The sequence below is a fragment of the Pseudopipra pipra genome, chromosome 5 (genome assembly GCF_036250125.1).
Source record: "Pseudopipra pipra isolate bDixPip1 chromosome 5, bDixPip1.hap1, whole genome shotgun sequence".
In the NCBI taxonomy this organism is placed as follows: Eukaryota; Metazoa; Chordata; class Aves; order Passeriformes; family Pipridae; genus Pseudopipra; species Pseudopipra pipra.
In genome coordinates this window covers 62,377,409-62,403,538 of record NC_087553.1, presented here as the reverse complement: position 1 = coordinate 62,403,538, position 26,130 = coordinate 62,377,409, and the positions used below count along the sequence as shown (strand labels likewise).

The following is a 26,130-nucleotide window of genomic DNA, read 5'->3' as shown; positions in this document are numbered from 1 at the left end:
GATTATTGATAGATTCATTTGAACTCTATTCATGCTTATCTGTAAAGATAATCTTGCATGCAAGGACAGAATGTGGCAATAGTCAGAGCTCAGAGTTGGCTCCTAGCACGTCTAGGAAAGCATTTTATATGGAATTTAAACAATTCATTTTGTAAAAGACAGGAATTAACTGCTGCAATACTGAGTAAGGACTGCTGCAAGCCAGCAGCTCTGCTACATACACCCTCTTACCTGCCCCTCCCTTCTTCCTGTAAATGCAAGATGCTACTTTTCAGTTATGTCATACTTACTATTGTGTATTTTAGGGAAAAGTATACACACACACCTACTGTGAAACAGCAGATGAACAGGATGTGAAGCATCAATTTGGATTCAGCCTTTTACAATGTGTTTAGGAGTACATTGCAAATGATCTCTCACCAGCAGCTACATCAGACATGGCACTGCCAGATTTTCAAACACCGAGGTTAAGCTGCACAGCCACAGGGAGCCTTTTATTGATATTTTAAGGTAGGTAGGGTTCACAGAAGAACAACAATGACCACACACTTTGCTCAAATTATTAATGACAACATTCTGTGCTCAGGAATGGCTGATTTTGCTAAGGAGATTTGTCTCTGAATTCATTTACATTAGCTATTTCAGCTATGCAAGCCACTCAAGTGAAGTCCTGTGCCTTTTGAAGGGCTTCATCCAGTACTTTGCGGAATACTCAACTACTTAGAAAACTTTCCTTCTTTATCTCTGCCTGGAGCCTTTCCTCATCCTCTTCAGGAAAAGAAAAAGGAAGGACAAAGACTTCCCTGGGCAAAGGAAAGGTTCTTCCTTTCCCCCTCCCCCCAGTACTCTGCAGATTCCCAAACGGCAGTCTGGACTATTTTTCACACAGCATCAGGTATGGTCATGAGATGGTCCCTCATACTGAACAAAGCAGTTAACCACTCATGGTAGACAGCCCCCAGAGCAGACTGAAAACTTCTAAGACTGGACCTGCTCTGCTGGAAACAATCCTTACAATCTGATCCCCCAAAACTGCTCATACTCAAGTGTGTTTTCAGTCCCAGACCCTGAAAAATTCTCCTTGTGGGCTAAAGGAATTTCTAGTCTTTACTGGATCAAATTCAAGTATGCCATCAGATAGGTACAAGCAAATATTGAAATTTAGTGACTTCAAAATACATACAAACCCTTTATTTGATCCATTTTGTTGTATCCACACAGTTACTGTGATGGGTGGTAACTCCCATTAAATTTACATAGCAACATTAATTCTGTGCATTTCCACAGCATTCTCTTTTTGCTTGAAAACACTTCACAGCCATTACTTGCCCTCTACAGACACATCACACTGGCATTTCTGTGACCTGCTAGAGAGAACACAAAAAAGTACTAAAAAATGTAGTCACATTGCCAAATTCATACCACTACTGGCAGAGTAATAAATCTGTATAAAGCTTCACTGATAAGCAAGTAGTAGAAACTATAATAAGGAATAGAATTAATAAACAGAGCAACATGATACACTTTGGAAGAACCCAGATGTTTGTTGGGTTTGTTTGTTGGTTTTTTTTTTGGTAAATGGGAAATCTGTATCAAGTACTATAAGACTTCTCAAAAGGGCTCTGCTGTCAATTGTGCTCCTCAACAAGACTTTAAAGATAACCAAACAGCCATTGCTCAGGAGGGAAGGGTCCTTCCGGGGCAAATAGCTGTTAAAAATAACAGACAGGAGACAAGATGGTCAGTGCTCACCATGGACCAAATGCATCAGTGCAAAAAGGATGCTGTGAATGCAAAAGTTTAACACTAGCTCAGTGGAGAACTGGAAAAATCTTAGAAATTAAATCTGTCAAGGTTAAATGCACAAACCCCATATTCAGCTTAGGACGTGAAAATTGTTGGAGGCTGGACAGCATTAAAGGAAGAAGCATTTATACCTACTTTCTTCTTAGGCTTTTATCAAGGCATTCACTTACAGTGTCTGCTGGAGTCAGGATCGATATCAGCCAGGCCCAGCATGGCCATTCTTCTTTTATACTCTAGCTACTGCTCTGTAGTAGTAATCATCACGACCTTTTGGGCAGAGAGGTACCTTGATAGAAACTGCTATTTTGCTAGAAATGTCACAGAATGACAGGTAGCCCAGTCTAAAACCACTCTGGGTCAACAAGCCTGAAATAAGCAACAATTTTAATCCTTGAAGAGTCAGGAAGACAGAACAGTGCTGCCAAGGCATGTTATGTTTAGTTGTGTTTGCATCTTAGTGGTATCAGTAAGTTCAGAACTTTGCATCAGGCCAGGAAAACAGTAACATTTGTGTCCTTTGAACAACTGAGTTCCACACATCAAAAAAAGGTGAAATTTATTTCTTTAGGCAACAAGCCATCAAAGAATTGTGTATTCAGATGTGTCATAGCTATTTAGTTAATTTTGTAAACTGATGTACTTCTTTTACTCTGGAGTTTGCACTTCTGCTTATGGTCTGGTATCTGGAGAAATGAGTATTTTCTGACATTTGCAGTGAGCAATCTGAAGAAAAGTATTTGACTAGACCCAGAGTTGACTTCCACAGAGACACGGCACATTTTCCTGATATTACTGCAGCCCAAGGAGGTGAACAATTTTAAACATACAGTATAATCTAAACAAAAAGAAAATCTAAACTTGCATATTATTAAGTCATTGAAGTCTGAAATTCAACTTAAAATCTGGCCCATCAGAGAAATTTAGTATTTAGTGAACACTGCTACTTTTGTGTGAATCTAAAGATTTTATTTTTGTCTTTTGGAAGATGTCTATTTTTTTCCACTCAAAGCTTCATTTTGAATGGTCATACTGTACAGCTGGAGTGAAGTTTGTGGACCCATCAACAAAAAACTCCTACACATCAGAACTGCACTGGATCACGATGCAGGTGCCCAAGCACACACCAGTCTCCCCCAGACTAAAACAGAGGCTGAAGCTCGGCTCTGCCTCTGCTCCTGGAAGCTGCTTGCCTTGTGATGCTACCAGAGAAACGGCACAAGAGGGCGTCTGATGCCTCCAACATTTGAAGTCTTGACTTCCACATACTGTCTTTTCTGCAATAGTATGTTATATTTCCTAATGATTGCAGCAAGGGGACATGACAAAGCCCTGAGCAATACCATAGCTGCATATGGTTTAGCATCACTTTTGCTACCCTACTGAAAGCATTTAAGAATATTTTCATAATCTACTACATAAAGACTGGATTCTCTGTTAACAATTTCACCTTTTTTAAATAAAAGTCTGTACTAGTTTCTGGGGGGGGGGGGGAAATCCTGCCATATGTGAGCTCTAAATGGTAGGAAGCAGGAGAAACAGATCCAGAAACAGTAAGATAAAAGCCAAAAAGGTTAAATAATTTTATGTCAAATTTAGTCTGGCAATCACCCAAACCATAGACTTTGGCAGACTGCTTGTTGGTTATAACAGAAGCCACTTCCTCTGCAGCAACAGGCATATCAACACCATTGTCTGCTTCCTGGGGATGGACTTGGGGTGTTTCAGTCCTCTGGGTGGAAGGTCCAAGCTGCGCAATGTTCTTACGTGGGGCCGAGTGATTGAAAAACACAAAGCCACAAACCCCCACCGGTGCCCCCGTGGGGAATTCTCCCATGTATATCTCGTTAGGGACTGAATCAGGGTATTTTTCTCCCTGCCCTGGCTCCGGGCACTCTGACAGCTCCATTGAGTAGAGGGGAGGAAGGCTCTGCCCATGGCTCCTCTACAGCTGCAGATGACTCATGCTGGAAGAGCCCCTTTGAGCCAGATTTCAGAAGTTTTCCCAAGTTCGTTTCAACACACTGAGTTCTATCACTTTAAAGCTCCCCACATAACTGTTGCTTGCACAGCAGAGCCTGGCCTGGTGCACAGGGACAGACCTCAGGAAGCAGGAGGCCGAGGCTGCTCCCCAGGGGTGAGGGGCCGCCTGCTCCCTCCTGGCAGCCACACTCCTCCTTCTCCTGCAGTAACATCCCCAAGGAGGAACTGCTCCATCCATGCTGCCTTCTGGGGAAAGGCAGAAACAGAGAAACAAACCCTGCTGCTCTCCTGGTCTGTGAAAGGAACACTGGGCAGATAAGACTTTCTCAGTGCCCTCCTCCCATGACCAGCACCGCCTGGCCAAAGGAGCAAGGATATGTTTGAAGCTCCCATTCCTGTTTTCCACTGCATCTTCCCTACCCTTGCTTTCTCTACAGCTCCAGACAGGGCTATGGAGGCACACAGAGTTATGCTGGCTCCGGGGGTTCACCCACATCAGGTCAAGACAGACAATCCTGTAAGTAGCTTCCTACCAAAAATGGAATGAGGAAGGTTGCCTCTTCCTCCTGCTCTGCTTCCCACTCCATACAGAGGAGGCTCAAAAAAGGGACTTTCCATTTGGATTTCAGCCATCAGAGCAGAAGCAAAGTCTTCTTGAAGGGCACGAGAAAGCCCTTCTTGCAGGGGGGATTGGGCAGACCACGCGGCCACGCACTCCCCTGCAGCAGTGTGCAAGAATGACATCATTACACCAATACATGAGACAGGAAGTGCAACCAAGCAGAAAAACCACTGAAAGTATCTGTGAAGTGCTGCCAAGAATGCTAACGATGGCACTAAACAGAAAACGAGAAAAGAGGTTTGGTTCATCTAACTTCTTCCAGCTTTAGTCATCTCTAGTGTCACTTGTAACAGTAACAGTAGATAGTAAAAAAATAGGTCCTTGGAAAGACACTGATAAGGGCCATTTTTTTTTCTCCAGGTGATAGTGACTCTCTGTTGTCTTATCCCAAGTCCTCAAATTAAATTCAGTACTTTGACACCAGCCTAACGAACCACATGAACTGGCTGGGATTTTTAAACCTCCCTCTCCTTTTTTTTTTTAAATTATACTAGTGCATTACCAATGATCTTGGTAAGCCATTCTTGCATTTGTCTTCTTACTATGTAGATTCCTTTGTTTTCCAGAAAATTGCATTGAGGTCTACAGTCTCCTTCAGAATGGCTCACTTGCCTAATTGCAGCTGCTCAAGCCTGAGCCAAGGCTTCTTTGTTGTCACCCAAGAGTCACATATTTCATCTTGCATTAATGTAAACATACAGGGTCACCTGAGCCGCACTTGATCTGTAAGACTTCTTTCAATTAGTCCTAAAGTTTTCCAAACAGATCCTAGAAGCTCACAGCCAGCCGAGTTTGTGTCCCCTACCTGCCTGCTGACAGAGTGGCAGCACCCAGGACAGGGTTGGCACTTGGCAGAGGGGAAGCAAAACCATCAACAACCACAGTTTTCCACCGTTACAAATGTGCACATAACTTACAGATAGGACTTCATGAAACCACAAAGCCAATCTAATTGCTGACTGCTGCCAAAACAGGAGGTTTCTCCTCCTGCTTCCCTTGCATTGGCACTTATTTGACTCTGTAAGCAGCCATCCACAGAGCTACACTCATATCAATTGCCCACTGCAAGAAAAGTGAGGTTTCTTCTGCTGACCCAGTTCACTGAAAGTTCACCTGCCTGACAGTGCTGGTATGCAGGTGGACTGACTGGAGAGAGAAGGAAGCTCACAAATCCTTTAAATTATGATACCGAATCTGTACAGCATAATACAAAGTATTGCAGCCTTAGCAATGTATCATTCCCCTCAAAAGCTTGTTCATAAACTGCCAGTTTGTACAAACATAAACCATCCCACGCAGAAATTACTAAATGAAATACTGTTACTCACATGACATTTTCAGTTCTCTGCTGTTGTATCTGTAACATCTACCTAACATTTGGAAAATACAGTAAATATGTTGTTACTTCTCATAATTCAGCATCAGATCTTACAAACCAGCAGGTATGAAAAATATAATTAATTCCTTAACCTTCTGAAAATTTTATTTAACGATCCTGTTTAACTATCATACAGCTGGAATACGATGAAAATATCAATGGATATGTAGCAATTGACAGATTAATTCAGCCCCAGCTTTTACATGGCTTCTGTACAAAATACACCCAGAAATCAGAGACCTTCCAAAAAAAATACCAACCTTAAACAGGATTAAGCAGCCTTCAAATAACCACCAGTCCTATCAGCAGTCTGCCATCAAATTAAGTCAGCCTGCTTTCTCTCATTTATACCCTCCTATAGATAAGAGCAGAGAATCTGACCCTCTAGAAACAAAAGCTGTGTACAGCTGTGACAATGACATTACTGAGTGCAGTCACCTGTGGTGTGAGCTACAGGCCCCAAATCTACCTTCCTTAATTCTTTAAGTGTGCTCCCCATTGTAAAGGCTTTCAAAAGAAACAAACAACAAGAGAAAGAACAGCAACTCCTGATTTAGAACCCATAGGAAATAATTCTTTGCTTTGGTTACAATGGGGGGTATACAAATGAATGAATTTGCTGGTTTTGACAGTGGCAGGAACTGGGTTGTCTTGCCTGTTCCCAGGGCTGTTCTACTTCTTTGCAGCAGGTGCAGAAACAAAAAACGAGAATTTCTGATGTACATTTCTTCAGATAACTGAAAATTCTCAGTGCTGCTATTGGGTCAGAGCTCCACAATTACAAGAAATTTAACCATTTCTATTCAGAGTCACCCCTAAAACAGGTAAAGTCAGTCAGTATAAGGCTGTGCTGTCCAAAGGCAGAGGGCAGTCTTCCATTCTGTAGGGATCTCTTATCACATTCCTCACCAATACTCAGTAGCACATCAACAATGTGATCAAACACAGGGCATGTCTGGAACAGTCACCCAAGTGAATTTATGAATTCTTGTTATTTTAAGGACAATATTCACAATTGCTGCTTTTGCCCTGGAATGAAAGCCTCCATACTGTGGTTACACAGCAGCACCTCCACGAAGCCAAGACAAGGCCATTGGCACCTGATGCCTCAGGTGAAAGGAGCCCTCCAGTATGTAAAGGAGGCCTACAGGAAAACTGGAGAAGGACTTGCTACAAGGGCATGTAGTGACAGGACAAGGGGGAATGGTTTTAAACTGAAAGAGGGCAGGTTTCAATTACCTATTAGAAAGAAATTTTTTACTGTGAGGGTGGTGAGACACTGGAACAGGTTACCCAGGGACGCTGCAGATATCCCCTCCTGGATATTCCACCCTGGGAAGTGTTCAAGCCCAGGTTAGATGAGGCCCTGAGCAACCTGGTCTAGTGAAAGGTGCCCCTGCCCATGGAACTAGATGGTCTTTAAGGTCCCTTCCAACCCAAACCGTTCTATGATAAGGGGAACACTACATTCCCCTGGTGACTAGCATCCACTGGAAAGGTAGAAGGACAACATCCATTTGAGACAAGTTTTTTAAAACTACGACAAAGAGCTACAGTGAAAGGAACCCAAGTCAGAAGGCTTTGTGCTCTGATATCCCACACAGCATAATCCTGTGGAGTAGCAATGACAGTTTGAGTTATTGAGGCCAGGACTGGATGCAGGGAGCAGGTCTGGAAATGTTCCCTGCTGAGACCAATACAATTAGCCTCAACAAAGAACTTGAAAGTACTCAAAATGCAGACTGAACCTATCCCAGGTTGTGTGCTTTCAACAGAACAGGCTGAACAGGACCATGAAATCACAGAAATACACTATTATCCACCAGTATACCTGTGTGCTCACAGAAGCACACAGCTTTTTACCTTCAAGCAGCTACTTACCCTTGAACACAATTCACAAAAGCACTGGGCCACTTTAGCAATACTGTACAATTAATGACTGATACAGTTGTACATTCACTGCAGATTTTTGGCAGCTACAGCCACATCATGAGACTGGTCATTTATTGTTACATACAGACACTGAAGAGACACAGAAAGGATTATTATTTTCCCTTAACTTGTAAGTGGGTGTGTCCCTTCTGAAAACACTGCAAAGGGGAGCTTCATTGTGCCAGCCAAGAGGAGACTATCTCCAAAATATAGAGGTGCCCTAAAATGGTCTCTCACTCTTGGGGTCACCAAGAGGAGAATTTGTTCCTGGTGAGGGAATGAGGCTGCAGTGCCAGGCTACAGCACACAGGAGCTCTGCATGGAAAAGCAAATCTCGTCCAGAGGGAATTTCTGTTTACTTGAATGCCTTCCCTATAATCCCATTTTATGGGCCACATGTTTTGGGAATGCTGCACAGTCAGGAGACTGGCAGAGACTAAAGGGAGGTGATTCCTTTCAGAGGACTGCAGAAAAGCAGGACACAGCCTCAAACATGCTCATGGCACCCTTCTGCTACATCTGTATTATCATAACAAATGTTCTGGTCTTAAATAGGTACTGAACTCTAGCAAGAAATACACATTGTTGCTTTTTTTAAAGTAAGAAAACCGTAATATGAGGATTTTAAAATTCACATTGAAACACTTCTCCTGTTTGAAAACTAAAAATTAAATATAGCACATCATCTTTTTAAAAAATAAGCTCCAAGATGGCAATGGAGGGTAAACACAAACAAAAAAAAAGGGAAGAGTGAAGAGATTTCACCATTTTTGGCTTGATAACTCCTTTCTTTATGGATACATCCATTAACTTGCAAATGGACACATAACTGAGCAATAAACATGGTAGAGATTCAGAAACACTAATCACTATCTCTTTGGAGGGGTATTAGATCTAGATACCCCACACTCTCTCCTTTGCAGTTCATGACTGAGTAGTGGTGAAGCAATGTCAAGAAGAATTCACCATGCCTGAAGCAAAATCCTTACTCTGTGACTCCTCCCCCAAGACAGTAAATACAAACAACTTTCAGGCTGAAAGTATGTCAATTATCAATTGATTCACATAGCTAATAAAAGCTACTTTTACCAACACAAAACCTTTGTTCTCTATCCAGGGAGCCTAATGTTTTAATCCCAGCCCCCCAGCTTTTCGGTAAGAGCCCAGTGCTCAGTACCTGGCAGGACCAAGCACTTGTTAAGCTGCTGTGGTTCCTTTGCATTAGTATTTTCCATACAGTACTTTGAAACAGAAAGCATGCAGAAAATACAGTGACTTATAATCCTGAAGAACAATGGGCATTTCTGTGAGCTAGTTTTCTACACAGGATGTGGGGTGGGCCTTCTTGAGCTTGTGTAATCTGTCTGGAAGTCCAAAAACCACACTACAAAAACATGCTTTTCCTTTAACAAACAGTCACACACACAGAGAGTCTAACACTAGTTTACACATCTGTCATTCACCATTAAGTAAAATTTTCATTAAAAAAATGGTTGAAAAAAATCTTATTATGCCAAATTACATACACAGACTCTATCTAACTAAAAAATATATCCTTTTTTAACCCAGCAAGAACCATATTTAGGGATGGAAGATTCACTCATTTAAAATGAAGTGAGAATTTGCACCTCTGATAATGCTTTAGGTGCCAGTTCATGTCCTAGGATCACTAGAGCCCAGAGAAGAAAATGCAAAGGCACTGGAAACATTTTAATTGAATGTGCTGGGAGGGATTATCCTAAGAAGTGGCTTTTCTAGATACTCTAAGACATTAGGTTTAACAACTTCAGGCAGCCCTTTGAAGTCCCTTATTTCAGACACTCTGCTAAGATCAACTCTGTCCCTTTCCTCCAAACACCACCAGAGGAAGGTCCACTAAAAGAAACTGTTTGCTGCACAAGGCCTGGACCAAGAACAGCAGAGGTTAAAACCTGAGAGAGAAATGCCATCCTCCAGAGCTCTCCTTTAGCACTGCAGGGTAAAAAGACAGCAAATCTGAAATAAAGTGAAAAAAGAGCATACAGGAGTAATGCACTGATTCACACTATTCCACATTTAGAAAGCTTAACTGTCAATTGGAGTTGACCTTCCTGAAAATTTGACTACCACCCCTTCCCCCCAATGCCTTTCCTGTTTGCCTCTTGAAGCTGCAAGACCTGGTTTATCAAGAACAACTACTGAAGAACTAGAGTCCATATGAATTCTCTTGAAGTTTGTCTTCATAGTAAATTGTGCCTATCTTATATTCAACAGTAAAACTCAGTACTGCAACAAACTGTTAGGAATACTTTCCTTCTAGGAAGAAAACAGCTGTATGAAGCAGATAGGTATGTCAAAATACTCTGTATCAATTTACTACAGTAACTTCTAGGATTACATATTTTTAATTCCTAGTGAAACTAAACAGTAATTAGAAGATCTATCATATTTCCAATGCTCACAGTTTAATGAGTTCATATTTTTGAAGCTACAGCAAGTAGCTTTTCTTTCTTTCTGTAGGAAATCAGAAAGAATGGGAATTAAGACTGAGCAACTGGGGAAAAAAACAACATGAATACTCCAGCACACTGAAATTTATTTTTGTACACTATCAGGTTTCAAGTGGCTAGAAAACATCAAGAAATCTCTCCTCCACTTCTATATTTTAATTGACATTAGCATATTATATTCATGTAGGCAAATTATGAAGGAATAAATCCTCAGTAATGTTAGACACAGCAGTTCCTACCACACCCTATGATATTTTGACAATTTGAGTCAGAAACTATTACATTCTGCACAGAACTGTTTGTCTTCATCTTCAGCAAGTTCCTCCCTGAGAGGATGCACTATGCAAAAACAGCTCCTGCAGCCATGCAAGGAAATCCCAAACGCCAGCAGGAAGCAACGTCTCTGTGATTCAACATGTTGAGTCTTTTCCTCTGAGAAACCAGTGTAAAAAGCCCAGCATTAACTGCACTGAAAAAAATCCTTATCCTGTCTGCAATACAGATCCTGGAACCGCTGAAGTTTTGGGTGACTGAGCCTGCCTCCCTCCTCAGATTTCAAGGAGTATTCCTTTACTGTACTTTCACCTAGGGTAGTTTAAGGGAAAAGAGAGAAAGACTTGTTAAATGTTGCAAAACAACTGCGCTTCACCTCCACCAGCTGTGCAAGAACAGAGGAAAAGCTTTTCTGTCTGGATTAACCAGTTTTGATCCTTTCACTTAGAAAAAAACCCAAACCACTCCACAAAAACGTAATATGATTATACCATTGTCTGTCACTGCAGTGGAAGTAAAGCAACATATCTCAGCGAAGGCTTCCAGTGTGCTGGGGTGAACTGCTGTAAGAAGACTGCACGTTACAGTGACTGCACAGAAGGAAGGTACAAGCCATTTTCTAGGCAAAATAACAATGAAAATTACCAAAGAGTTTTGTTAACATCACAAGCCACATAACAGAATTAAATTCCATTCTGCTCCCTGTCGTTCCCATCTGGCTTTAATTTGCTAGAGGACTGAAGCCTGTATCCAAAAAACAGACTTGAGTTGTAAACATTGGTCTCTGCCAGCATTATTAGTAACTCATGAGGTACTGAAGTTACCATGGTAAGGCAAGGGGGGTGGCAGAAAAAGCAGTCCTATGAAAGCAGGACTTGCTCTGTCATTAAGCTCACTGTTTTTATTGCATTATTTTAATCCATGAAATGAAAGTGAAAAGTGCTCAGAACACACACACTTGTAGAAAATCCAGTTCTACTCATCTTTATGTTTTGTAACACCATGAAATCAAGCAGGAGAAAGTTAAGAAATGCCAGAATAGCCTGCCTGGATTCCCTTGTTTTATAAAGCTTATAATTAACATGCTGCATACTGTTGCCTAATTTATTTCTTGTCATGTTATCAGTAAAAGATCCCTGCTTCATTTCTTGCAGGAATAGTTTTGTTAAACTGTGACAAACTGAGACTACAGCTAAGAGCATCTCATGGTAATATTTAATTCCTTTAACAAGACTTTGCCCTGTCTCTGCCTTAGACTTCCTATGTGACAAAAGTCCTCAAACCAAGAGTTTCTAATTGCATGATGTGCTTTGGAAAATCCACTTACATGCTTTTAAAGAGTAGTGAAAAAAAAGGAGGAAGAGGTGTTTCTGCAGCAGTATGGGCCTGGAGGGACTCTGTTTCACACCATACAGATCTCTGCCTCTATATTGACTAATCTTAGATCCACTCTGAGCCCCAATTCAAAAATTATATTCAAGGGTAGGAAAAAGTGATCTCCTTGTCAAACAGATCACTCCCTTGTTCACAGCATACTCCCAATAAATGATCAACAGCTGAAGCCATGGAGCACTACGCTGTGGTGTCAGAACAATAACCCTTAGGACTGGTGAAGAGCACCCCCACAATGGGCCCCCCCACACCAATTCCTAGTTTGGGCACATTACAAAGCTGGCAGTGTTTCAACATTGAATTGAACTCTTTCAGTCATCTTGATCGATGTGGCCCTACCACTAATCACTTTTTACTGAGCTGGGTTACTACCCAACTAGTTATATTCTTTCTTCCAACCAGCATAAACACCCCCATGACTCCTCCACCCCAAGGGCCAAGTTAACAGCTCCACCAGCTGTCTCAGTACTTTCTGTCCATCCCATGATTCCAGATCCAGCAGACTTCTCCACTGACTCCTTGATGACAGGTGTCATTACCTAACAGACATTAAGTTTCAGCAGGTTCTCACGTAAGGCTTCCTGTTCTTTTGCTGTTGCTAAAGATGGCTCCCTTCCCTACAGGCCCTTCTCTTATTCCTGGATTAGCTCACCACACTTTTTGCTTCATATCCTCTTACCTCAACAACTCCTCCTTCCCCTTTCTTTAGCTTTCAGTGCTGCCTTCATACCTGGAAGTCCCTAATTTCATCTTAATGCACTCCCTTTAGCCTTAATATGTGTGTGTATGTATATATATCGATCTATACATATATCAATCTACTACTTACATCCTGTTATTTTGATCTTTAAACAACAACAAAATGCTTTAATGAAGTGGTTTCTTCTTCCTTTCTACTCAGATGTTGGTGTAATTATAAGTAATTACCAGTAATACACGGTCATACACAGCTCAGAGCAGTCCAGGGTGTGCATTATATGAAGAATTTACCCAAGTTTTCTAAATTTAGCTAATGTTATTCTCAGCCTGCAAGGGATGTGTGAACAGGCTACATTATACATGGCTAAATGACATCTGTTTCACATGTCTAAGGTATGTATAATCAGACCAGCATCAGGAATTGTGAAAGGCTCATTGTGAAACACAAGCTTCTTAAACCACACCCATCAAAACCCCCCACCTACCACACGGATATACCCTTTTCCCATGAAAGGTTCATAACTCAGACAAGTTTTTTGGTGAGTTCCCAAATAAGCAGTAAAAGACTTTATTCTGAAGCGTAAAACCCAGAACTGGAGCATGATTCCCCTTGAAGCCCCAATTCTACCATCTACAACTATCAAGAACAACAGGAAGTGCCCTGCTTGTGTTTGGACCTTTCCATACCCAGAAAGGACTAGTCTGCAGTTTGCAGACTCTGTGGTCTGAAGGGAAAGCATGTTGATTTAAGCCCCTGTCCTTCACGTGACTCACCACCTTCAGCTTATGTTTATATAGTGCTTCATAACAAGGCCTCCTTTTTATCATTTGATAAGGGTACACCTATCAATATTCAACTAGCTCAGTGTTCACACAGTTTAGTTTATTGCATAACTGTGAGAAAATGAGAACCCCCTGGATGGAGCTGCAGTGCAAACTGCAGAAGTCCATAGAACTACTGATGAAAAAGTTTAACTAACAGCAAAAAACTTGATTTTCATCTGCAAGTAAATATATTTGAGGCCAAATAGAATTGCTTAACTTTCTCACTAGTCAAGTGACAACACTGCTATGTCTTTTTAACTGAATGAGCATGATTCAGACATGAGGGAATTAAGGTTTGACTGCCTGTGCCTAAGCAGTGATGCAAGAGGTTGTAAGTCTTTCTGTAAGCAGACACTCATTTTTTTTCCAGAGTTCAAGATTTTGAAAATTGTTTTCTCAGTTGGTATCCTCTCAGATATAGCTGGTTTTCCATGGCAGTTAATACCAGCACAAAATTTTTGCTTCAGCAGGATGAATCACAGTAAGCAAGATCTGTTCAGTTTTCTAAAATCTTGACTTTAAACGAAACAAAACCCCAGACCAGACTGCAAACCAATATCCCTAAAGAGAGTATGACCACCATCACTAAGTGGAAAATATGCAGAAGACTGGAGAAAAAGCACAGTTCTACATAGTAGTGACATTTCTGTGTAGCTGCTGGAGGAGCATGTTAGGACAAGCCTGCTCTTTCTATCCTGTCTCCACACATGGGGACACTTCTGCATGCCAAAGCTAGGATTTAACTGCTTCTTGCCTGAGTGATTCTAGGCCTGTTCTGCACATGCTTCCCGGTGCCAAGAAGCTTCATACTTCTAGGGGGAGTGCTGCAGACTGATTTTTGTCAGGAAGAGTGATTATTTTTACTAAGGGTATGTGCACATCAATTACAAACACAATGAGATACACACAATAGCCCCAGACACTTTTCCTCCCAAAGTTAACACCTGTGTACTGCTGCCAATACTCATGCAACAAGAAAATAAATAATTGTGTTGTCTTACACAATTTTTACAGTACCAGTAACCAGGACCATATGCATTTTTTGCCTCTGCCTCTTAGGAGAAAATTGAAGGCACTACTATGAATTTCTTTATGCCTTTATGGATTAAGGTGACAAAAAACCCTGAACTGCCAAGTGAAGAAGGTTGGTATAGCTCAAACTAGACAGGTGTTGTTACCAAGTTATCATATTCCTTTGTTTTATAGCATGGATATGCATCAATATGTACAATTATGAGTAATTTGCAGCTATGTACAAGAGAAGAAGAAGCAGCTGATGTGAAGACATTAACGGTTGTTACCTAAATGTATCAATGTTTTAATGACTAAGAGGCACTGGAATATTCAGTTTCACTGATTTCTCATGTTAGTCATGGCTGTGTAAGCATCAAAGTTCCCATAACAGCAACCGGAGTTGCTGGAGACTAATTCTAGTTACAAGCTTTAGTAGCCATGTTTTGGGCACTATTCATACCCAATTATCAAGTAAGATGCAGCTTGTTTCGGTTGAGAGGCTCGGTGCCTTTGTGTTGTTTCAAAAGGAATAATATTGTCAAAGTGCTGCAATGTAACTGCTGGGGCTGTTCTCCCCCTTCCACAAACGGGGTCAGGAAACGTACGGACATTGTTCAACTCGAACTGATAAACCAGCTCAGGGGTTGTTACTTTTCTTCTCATCTAAGGTACCCCAAGTTCCTGGGGGAGGGGAAGACAGGAAACAAGCACTCTTCCTGCTCCCCCAACCTAAAAATAACTGAGACAGTCTTGCTGCAACATTTAAGCCACACAAGCACTCCATAAAGCCTGAAATATTTATACTCTGGCCAAGCAGTCACAGAACTCTTGGGGTTTGCCCAGTATTTTTTTTATCATTATCCAAACAGATCAGGAGATTGTGGCAGGAAAGTTTACTTTTCTGAGGGCAGACATGTGCCTGTTGCCAACTGTGTTCTTAAACTATAGTTCTTTTCCTGCCAGTTAGTTAAGCTGTAACTACAAGCTACAAGCCTATTCTGACTTGTGAGCTTGAGCACCAGCTTCCCCCTTTGAGCACCTCTTGTTCTCTCTTGAAAAATCTGCAGATTTAGCAGTCTCTCTTTCACATTAGAAAACAAAGGAAACAAACACCTCTGTAACAATATTCTGGAGAAAACCTGAAGTTAAACAGTGAGCAAATGGGGGGGGGGGGGGGGAAATCACACACATTATAAAATAGAAATTATTACATACAGTCAGCTGCTACCAAATGGATTTTCCATGACACTACATATGGAAAAACCAGATATAAAAAAATCAGACTGCACTAAATCATGTTCTTTCTACTTCCATCTATAAACACTGAAGTTAAATTCCTACTAATTGAGAGTTGTAAAACACAAGATTGATCATGCTACTCAAACGAATTTAAGTGATACAGAGCACTGGCAGAACTTTGGAGGCATGCATGCTCACAGGCTTCCTTACTCCAGTTTCTCCTGCATTTAAAAGACTACTGATTTTCTGGTTAGAACTTCCCTTTCAGAAAGCTACAAAAGGAGATTGGGCATGAACACACAGTTCCAAAACAGGATTCAAAGCAAAAGGTATATCTAATTAAAGATAAGCACCTTCCTGTTGTGTAGTGCTGATTCTTCAGCAATCTTCCTTGTTCTTCAGCCAGTTTACATGACTACTTTATGTACTTCTCACAATCTATCTACCGCATAGAAAACCTACAAGCTGATTCTGGCAGTCTGTTTGGCAGGTGAAAATTCAGGCATAAAATTGCAATTCTTTGAGCTAGCCTCCAGTCCAGTCATTTTCTTTTAATGTTTGGAAGTAACACAGAATCTTATTCGAATAGCAAAACTACCTTAAGTTTTTAAGGAAAGAGTCCTTAAGTTTGAGAATAAGAAAGCTTAAATAAATCTTACATGCTATATTGTTAGCTCTTACATACTACCAGTTGAGCATGATATACCATAAAGAACACCTAGTTGTACCCATGCAGAAAGCTGGGGAAGGAGACAATCATGGAATTACTTTACTTGCACATAAAGATGTCTCCCAGTCACCCTCCCCACCCTGAGACTCCAAAGCTTACTCAAATTTCACATATGGGCAGGAAACCAAAGTATACCACATGGCCAGAAATCCGTAACAGTTCAGATGTGAGTTCCCAATAGGAAGGAAGTTATAGTTAAATACAAGTCCAATCTGTGTTTCCCTCCACGAGCTCCAGAAGATGAATGGAAAAAAGTTAGGCTTTCCTGTTGCACAACAGCTAGGAATCATGTGATGCAGGATGCAGTGTAACTGCTTGAAATAGGGATGTTACTCACATGCAGATCCCATCTAAACCAGTCTTTCAGAATTCCATAGTTGCAGACAATGCCTCTGTTTTTGTAATTTCTATGATCAGTAGATCAGAGACATACATAGCCCTGAGCTACTTAAAAGTTGTACAATATTCAAGAACTACAGGTTAGGCCTGCTTATTTTCCAACCAAGAGAGCCAGATTTCAGTCAGGTTTCCTTCTTACAGCCCACCCTTTTGCTGCAGCTAGTTCTATTGACGATGTACTCAAATTCAGGCTTTTTTCAGTCCCATTTTTTTAAACATTAAGTAAACAATAGCTTAGAAAACCCACAAATGTTGATGAGAATACTTTTCCATCATCTGTTCTCTGGTTAACATCAGGAGTACATCCTTTGGTTTAACCCATCCCTTTAAAGAGCTGCAGTTACCATCATCCTCCCTTTGGTCATCTGTAATCATAAGCACAGTCATTCACATATATTGGTATTTTGTGCTTTCACTGTTTCAGCTTGCATGTGCTGAAAAACAGCTACTTTAAACAGGTTAAATAGGTATATAATGTGTATGTGCATTCTGTTTTCAGAAGAATATATTCAATTCTTGTTTTTTCCCTTTAACAGTCAGAAAGACCAGGAGTCCCCTTCGAACATTTCCAGTTGAGCATCAGGTATTTGATACTAAGGGAGTTTCAAAAAGGTATCATGTCAGACATGCTCCTGCTTAATGAGACCCAATACATACTAAAATAAATGCTTACTTCAGTCTCATGTAAGGGAAAAGCAAATGAGTTTATTGAAACATCTCATCTTTATTTATCATATGACAAATAGAGCAAGATTTCAGCTTATGAACTGTGTTCTAAGTGTTTCTAAGCAGCAAAGACCTCTCCCTCACTCCAGTGCCAACTGGGCACGTACAAAATTCTGATTCAACCAAGAATCATAGAAATGTACATAAAGAAAAACGAGGTCTACTGGACCTGCTTTGTTGGACCCAGTTCAGGGGTTTTGTTCCTCTTTGCTTGTCTATTACTATAGTAGGGACTGATGATGCAGAAGGATAAAGAATACCAATTGTAAAACAATACCCATTCTTGCATCATGCAAGAAAAACCCACTGCTTAAACTGTTATTTCAGATAGCCTTTAAAGACTTTGGATTTGAAATGTGATCCAAGACTGCAACATGTTATTTCTAGAAAGATGCAACAGATATTTTACACATACTAATATGTTCATTCTAAACAGAATGTAGTTTACTTCTACTGAGTGCAATCAGTACATAAATGTTGCTCAACACTATTCAAGCAAAAAAACAGGTACCCAGAGCAAAACACTTTTTTCAATAAATAGGTGGCTTACAGGGAAAAATCCAACCTTTATGCAGCATCTACAGACACACACAAGCATTTTTCAGCAAGCCACTTCTGTATGGAACCAGCATTTGTAGACAGCTCAATCTCTGCCTACTTGTGATATGTTATTTACAAAATACATTGGAAGGATGTGAGAATTAATCATAGAAGAAATTTGAAGCCTACAGACCTGATCAGAGTAGGTAAGGCAGAGCCATTACACTGAACAGAAAGAGGACCCAAGTATATGAATATTCTTACTAGCTTACAGAAATATGTGGAATTGAGGGAGTTTGTTTTGTTTTACATGAGGAAACAGTTCTAGAACCCATTTCAGTGTCATTGCATTACTGAAATATGAAGGGCCGGTTAAGTAAACAGACAAAAGGTATTATACCCTTCAAACAGATTACCCCCTGCTTTGCTAACTGTAGGATGAGGTTAAAATGGGTCTGATGATAAGTTTCCCTCCCTTCTATAAGCACTAACACTTAGCCTCAAGGTAAAATTCAGATAGCTGCTCTTCTCCTTGGTTTCTGTTAACAACTTCAATTTACTCTAACGGGAACCAGATTATTAAAACACAAGACAAGACAAACCAATTTAGACAACAGCTGCACTTATAAGGCCACTAATATTTGTAGTCCACAATCTGCAGTGCACTATTTGTAAAGGACAATCTGCAGAAAGTGTGGAAAAACAGTTTGCCTGTTCTAGAAAAAGAAAAACCAGAAGACCCTGTACTGTCAACTCTTACAAATAGTGCAGGCTTAGCTACAGCCTTCAGGCTACAGTCCTAATAATGCTTTGAAATTATGATTCCCTCCCATCAATTAGGTCTACACTAGCAACTGCAGAGTCCCAGGAGTGTCTCAAAAGAGTTCTAAGACACAAAGAACCCAGTATGTTGATTTTACGCTGTATAATTCATTTTATAGCAGCATGATTTTTTTTCTTCCTGTTCATAGTACTTTCTCCAGTTTGAAATATCCCCGTCTGTCAATTTTAAGAGACAAACAAAATCAAGTCTAAATGCTTCACCAGTATTCTTTACTTTTTGCCCCAAGCTATATAACATATATTCTCTGAAGTGGTCTTTCAGTTTTGCAATTCCTGCCCCGGTATAGCAGGAGTATGTTAACACTCACATATAGTGTCTGTATTTCAGGCCTAGTCTAAAGGAGGCAATGTTAGACACAGGGAGAAAAAGCCTTAAAATACTAGCTCTGCTTGCCTATGAAACCCAATTGCATTTTTATACAATTTTCTAACGTTAGTGAAAATTCAAAGGTGGCATACAGTAGTGTCACACAATTATAGTAAATTGGTTACTGCAAATCAGTAGCAGATTAAGCAAACATGATATGTTGAAGACTCACAAGGAGAGACCCCATAAGTGTTCCAGCTCTTCTTGTCCTCCCTTGAGAATAGCAAAGCAGGTGCTCTCACACTTAGCCATCAGGATTCCTGTTAAAGTTTGGCTAGACTGTCAAGCACCATAGAGCTAGAATCACAGAATATGCCAAGGTGGGAAGGACCCATCAGGATCATCAAATCCAACTGTTAGCCCTGCACAGGACCATCCTCAAGAACGACAACATGTGCCTTGAGTGTTGTCCAAATGCTTCTTGAACTCAGCTTGGTGCTGACACCACTTCCCTGGGGAGCCTGTTCCAGTGCTCAACTATCCTCTGGGTGAAAAACTTTTCCCTGATACTTAACCTAAACCTCCCCTGACACAGTTCATGCCACTTCTCGAGTTCTGTCACTGGTCACAAGAGTGAAGAGACCTGTATCTTTTATTATTGGTACTGACAGTCAAGGACTCAATAGCCCATTACCACTATTTCCTAGTTATTGTCATCACTCCTTCCCAGTGCAGATTCAATTCTACTACCTCTGAAGAGGACATGCTCAAGTTCAAAAATTATTGTTAGCTGAGCCCAGACATTGTGGCTCCTGCATGAAGTATAGCCTTTCCTATGACCACGCAGAGATAGGAGACAGAAGTGTTTCTCAGAAACAGTTTAAAAATAGGATCTGACAACTGCCCAGCATGCCTTTATAAGCTTATGAGCTTGTTCCAGCACACGTATGCTGGGGTAATGGAGCACAGCTTTGGATATGAATTCAAAGTGTAGCACCACTCTGATAAAAGAAATAGTTTCACTTTATGAAGACTAGTCTTCTAAATCGTATTTGTGATATTTGTGACAATGACATTTAGTAACATGTTCCTATAAAATTCTCTAATTAGAAGGCCCATAGTTGTTCTGGATGGAATTTGAGACAGCTTACCCTGGCTCAGCAGATAAGACCACATTGCACAATCTATCATCGGCCTGACAACACTGGGCCACAAACACTGTGACCCAAAACAAAGCAGCACAACCAAAAGCAGCACAGTTGAGCACTTACCCCAGAATAAAGCTGGTAAAAGATCTCTTAAGCTACAGATTCAACTCCTATCTCAGTATCATGACCAGATATAGTCTCAGTCTCTTCAAGGGATTGCTTTGTCTGCACTAATAAAGAGGCACAGTCCTACATCTCCAATTTTTTTTGCCTTATTTCACTAAAATTTGACAATCCTCTAACCTGCTAAGTAAAGGCAGGAATATGGGAGGAGGGAGTTTAGCACAAGAACTGGATGTTAATGCTTGTTTCCCAGCTAGCTCTTCAGCTTTTCTTGTGCCCTCCCTACTAGTTCTGACATCCCATATCTGCCACATAAGGTAGTTTTGGACTCGTATTTGGTTCATCTATAGCAGTTGTACTAAGATTGGATCAAGCAGCTATCAAAGATCCATACACATGACAACCAACTGGATGAAAGACAGATACTGCTTTCTTTAGACAAGATACTAAGAATCAAACTCCACCAATACAAAACTTTATTAGTTGCCAATCTACTGAAGTCTGCTGGAAACAAATCCATTATTATAGCCAGTAGTACTCAATGTCAGAAAGCTACCCATTCTGAGTGCACCATTCTGCTGTCAGACATCATACAATGGTTTGGGTTGGAAAGGAACTTCATATAGTTCCTACACCCCTGCCATGGGCAGGGACATCTTCCACTAGACCAGCTTATTCAGGGCCCCATCTAACCTACCCTTAAGAACTTTCAGGGATGGGGTATCCACAACTTCTTCAGACAACCTATTCCAGTGCCTCACAACCCTCTAAGAATCTCTTCCTAACATCCAATCTAAGTATCTCATCTTTTAGTTTAAATGCATTTCCCCTTGTCCTATCACTATCTGCCCATGCAAAAAGTCACTCTATTTTTCCTAAGCCTCCTTTAAATACAGGAAGGCTGCAATGAGGTCTCCCCAAGAGCCTTCTCTTCTCCATGTTCAAAAACCCCAGCTCTCTCATCCTGTTGAGTACTTCTGAAACTCTCTGAGCCCTAACAGACCACACTGAGTAGGACTACAGCAGTCCTCAAAAGCTAAACCTTTGAAGAGACACAATATACTGCTGCAATCAAGCTGCATTTCTACTTTTGAGTAATATCCACTGCATGACCATGCAATATTAACAAGCTTGCAGACAGAGCGGTCACAACAAGAATCTTCAGCAGAGATAAGGGACCTCTTCTGTGCAACACTTAATAAGCACACAAATATAGCAGCTAAGATTTGCTTAGTTTCTAAGCTTACAAGGAACACAAACACCTCCTGTGACAGGAACACCTTCAGCTGCACTTCTGGGGTGCTGGAGCCCACAATTCAGTAACTTCCCAACTCTAGCACAGCCCAAGTCTCCAAAAATGGCAGTATTTCCCCCCATTTTCTTCCTAGAGATCCTCAAAAATCTTATATTACTCAGGAACCATTGGTTATTTTCAGCATCTTCATCAAATTGTTACTGATAGGGCTTGCACTGCATTATAATTGGGTCTGAGCACTATCTCACTTATAAAAGTAACTACACGGAGTTTAGTACTGCTCTCCAAAGCAACCAGAAGTTCATCAGAAAGACTACTTCAAATAACAAGGTCAGGCTAGAAGGAGAAAACAAACCACTGCCCCACTTCACTACCCAAAGGTCATAGCAATGAGCTGAACCTGGTGCAAATTCCCACTAATCCCAGGATTAGGAGGCCACACAACAGCTTTAAAGTTGCTCCCTTTAAGTGAGGAACTCAACTGTTAAGAATTGTAGGACCAGCCAATAACCTGTTTTCCTCCTAAAGAAAAACCTTACCAGTCACAACTTTTTCAGAAGGGCTCATTGTAACACAAAGCCTGAAGTGGTGTGCAAAGGAAGTTCCTGTCGTGCTGCTGTTTGAGTGTTGAACACAGTTTTTCCATACCCAGGTGGATAAACTGATTGGCTGTCAGTCACTAAGACCTCCTTTACTACATGCAAATAATGCAAATTCATTTGACTAGTGACCACTGTGACCCACAAGTATCACATTTTATAACTAGCTTGGAACTCATTCTGTAGGAACAATTTTTCATTGAATACCCCAGCAGTGATTCTAGTTACACCAGCCTTTAAGAACTGCCTGTCAAAATTCCCTAATAATTGTATCTTTGGTGAGAAAAAGCATACCTAACTTCACTAACAATAAAAACCTGCACATCTCCATTTTCCCAGCAGCTGCTTCTTTCTACTCCTTTTCAAACAGAAGCATTTGTGAATCCACACAATGAACATTCACATTAGAAAGCCGTCCATTACAATTAGGCTTATGTTAGATCCATTCCTCACTATACTTCCCCCCCCTCCCCCCCCACCCACTTACAGAAGCAGGAATGAACAGCTGAGAAAAGGTGCAGGATCATCTTTCAGCATGGGCACCACTTCAACTGTTTCAGCTATGACATTAATGCATACTCTGATCTATTACACTGTTAGTATCCCTCTCCTTTCTCCCCTAAATACCCTTGAAATCCTGTCAGTCCCTTTGTAGGCTAAAGGTAAACAACAGTGTTTAAATAACAGGTCTTCGCAAAGGCTCAGACCACATATACATGCACAGACAGGCTTCCACGGCAAGTCAGAACCACAACTCTTAACTGCTGGGTAACTGCTGGATAACGTCCAGCCAACTGAAATATCCTCATTAAAGGAGCGAATTGTAGTTGTTACTCTCCCTGGTAAGCTGTGACCATAAAATGTAAACTACGTGCCCGTTTTTACCCAGTCTCCCCCTCCTACAGCTCTTTTCCCTCCCCTTTCCTTCCAGATTAACACACAGCTTGCATCAGACTGGCCTTTGGGCAAATCCCCTCCCCTAAGGTTTCCGTCTCAGAGAAGTATGCGCATTTGGTTTTTACTCATCGCCCTCGGCAGTAGTTCAGAATACATCAGCCGTTGTTTTGAGACTGCACTGCAACACTGCTGGAGCTACTGTTTCTTTCAAGATAACTAATACTGCTTCCCTGAGAACAGCTAATAAAAACAACCTAGAAACAAACAAGAAATTATTACCTCATTAAAACTTGTCTTCATTTCTATAGCTTCATGAAAGCACAGCCACACCTCTGTTCAAATACTGCTGCAATAAGCTGCCAGTTACAGAGAACTCTCAAAGTAGTTCATTTCTTGGTTTCCAAGCAAAATCTGATACAAAAGTGAGCTACCTAAAAGGCTGCTTTAAGAATTAAAACTCTAGGTGCCATTTTTAAGTTTTTCATTCCCAGGTATTCTATAACATAAGCATTCAAACAAGTCTCTTACAGTGAGGTAGGCAATTACTCCCTGTTTCATAATTATAGAACACAAGCCTAAATGTAAGTACTAATAAAAATATGGGGGTTTTCCTCATCTTTTAGTTCAAATTAATGTTCTTCCTTTAACACATCTGCAAAGAGTATTCACACATAAATCTGTTCTGTATTAAACGAGTCATTGTACACTGAAAGCCCCTCTGGAAGATTCCATTACAAAGTGAGTATTTTCCTTGTGTCAGACTATGACTACACAAGAAGAATCAGTAATCCAGTGGTCAACAAACCAACTGCCTCCTCCTAACACCATTTCCAGGAAGCCACCTTTCCCCCCTCAAAAAAAAAAAAAAAAAGAAAGCCCATAACCTCTAGGACTCAAGAATCCTGTTCTTTATACTAGTATGCACAGAACTAGGTTGGCACAATGCTCAGCTGACAGCCACCTTCAGACACTCAAAAAAAGGGGAGCTGCTGAAACTGAGCTTATGTCCTAAAAGGTAAACTCAAATGAGACTCCGGACTTTTGAAAGCTTCACACTGTGTCATTCTTAATTACTGCCTTCTCTCTTTCTTTCCTGGTATCCTCTATATAACCTACAAAGGAAAAATGTAGTGCTATTAGATGCTTCCAATCCTGTTCTTCTACCCCTCCTCCCACAACATAGGGATGCCCTGCAGGCTGTATATGCAACCAATATGGACTAGTTAGAGTAACTCCAAAGGCCCCAGTCAGTTCTTATGTAACTGGACTCCACCTCACCATACTACTTATGTAACACATATTAAGGACCACCTATTATACAGGAATCTTCTATATTAGTCATACACTGTTACTTTCATTCCAGTAGTTCTCAAATACCATTCACGAAATATTCAAGCTTTGTCCCCTACCAGCTTACTACTGGGGAAGTAAAAAGAAAAAAAATCTTATCTATCTGGGGACAAACTAACAGAAAAAGTGAAACATTTTTAAATAGAATAAACCTCCACCCTTAAAGCATCAGCAATTTTAACTGTTAATTTGTTCATTGGGTTAGATGCAGTGGCTAAATTTACACCGTGGCATACAAGAACAAGACATGGGAACTGGCACTGCACGGCTTTGAAAGCTCAAGAACCTCACCCAAACAGTAAGATTTGAATTCCTTAAAGAAAAGCATTAGGATTGGTAAACATACATTTTTCACTTCCCCTGCATCAAAATATTTAAAAAACAGAAGACCCAGAAAATATATTTACCAATCTTCCAAGCCTACCCAGACCTGTGTAACGAGTTCATTTGCCTATGAACCTCAGAAAATACAACATGGGGAGTCCTCACAATATTCGCAAACCACAGTTTTCATCAGCACTAAGTATATACATCAATTCCTGTGTTATAGAAACAGGCCCCTGTGACCTGACTTCGGAATACACACATCGCCCCACAGAAAAGCTGCTCAACACCCTACAACAGGATCCAACAACACACAAGAACAGTGATCCACTTTTCCTGTTCAAACAGAATAAAGTCATGAACACCTCGCAGATTCTCCCTTGGCCCCCCCCCGCCCAGTACTCCCGGCAGAGCAACAACGGAGCAGCCACGACCTCCTCGTCAGAAGAACAACTCCGCATAGCCTGTGCGTTTTCCTCAGCGGCTTTAATGAGGTCATTTAAACATCGCTTAAACCGACTGTTTCGGTAGGAACCACTCCGTGACCCCGGGAGCCTAACCGGGAGCAGAGTGCCCTCGCACCGGGCGGGCACCACCGTGAGCGCACCCGGCTCCCACGCTCGGGCGGAGCCAGCAGGCGCCCAGGGGGAACTTTCCCTGGCGGTGGGTAAAGCCTTGCGCAGAGAGGGGGCGGAATGGAAAGCTTCCCCCGAGAGCAGCTACACCCTGGAGGTGGGTGGAGAGTAAGGAGAGAAGCGAGAACCTTCCTCGGCAGCAGCTACACCCTCGTGCACAAGACTGATGGGGGAAGGGAACCAGCGCGGGACCGACGGCGTGGTGCGGGAGGAGGGGGGGGAAGCCCGGGCTGTCCCGGGCAGCCGCCGCCGCCTAAGCCAGCTTGGTCCGCAGCCAAACCCCACAGGAATGCAACGCGGTCACATGACCTCCGGCGGACGTGCAACTCCCTTCCCTCTCCAGGGACACCCTGCGCCATCTTGTACTGACGCAGTTACAAAGGCAGACACGAGTTGCTCCCCTCTCGCTCTTCCCCCGCTCCTCTCCGCACAGCCCCAGCACTGTTTGGGAAGAAGCCCAGGCCTGGTTCTCCTTTCCTTTTCCACCAGCTCTTCGCGGACGCCTTGCCCGCGGAGTTCCTCCCTGGCGCTGGGATCATGGCGCCCGTTTTCTCCCTTTGCCTCCCCCGGCAGCTCCCGACCCTGCCCAGCTGCGGCTGCCCCTG

General features: G+C 41.6%; 1 long non-coding RNA gene across 1 annotated transcript in view; it reads right to left on the bottom strand.

The window, feature by feature from the left end:
* The window catches only part of LOC135415166 (uncharacterized), a 40,821-nt gene that overhangs the window by 13,183 nt on the left and 1,508 nt on the right, over window positions 1-26,130 (bottom strand). Inside the window, exon 3 of the long non-coding RNA XR_010430977.1 lies at window positions 1-26,130. This exon is cut by the window's left edge and continues 11,036 nt beyond it. This is a non-coding gene — a long non-coding RNA (uncharacterized LOC135415166).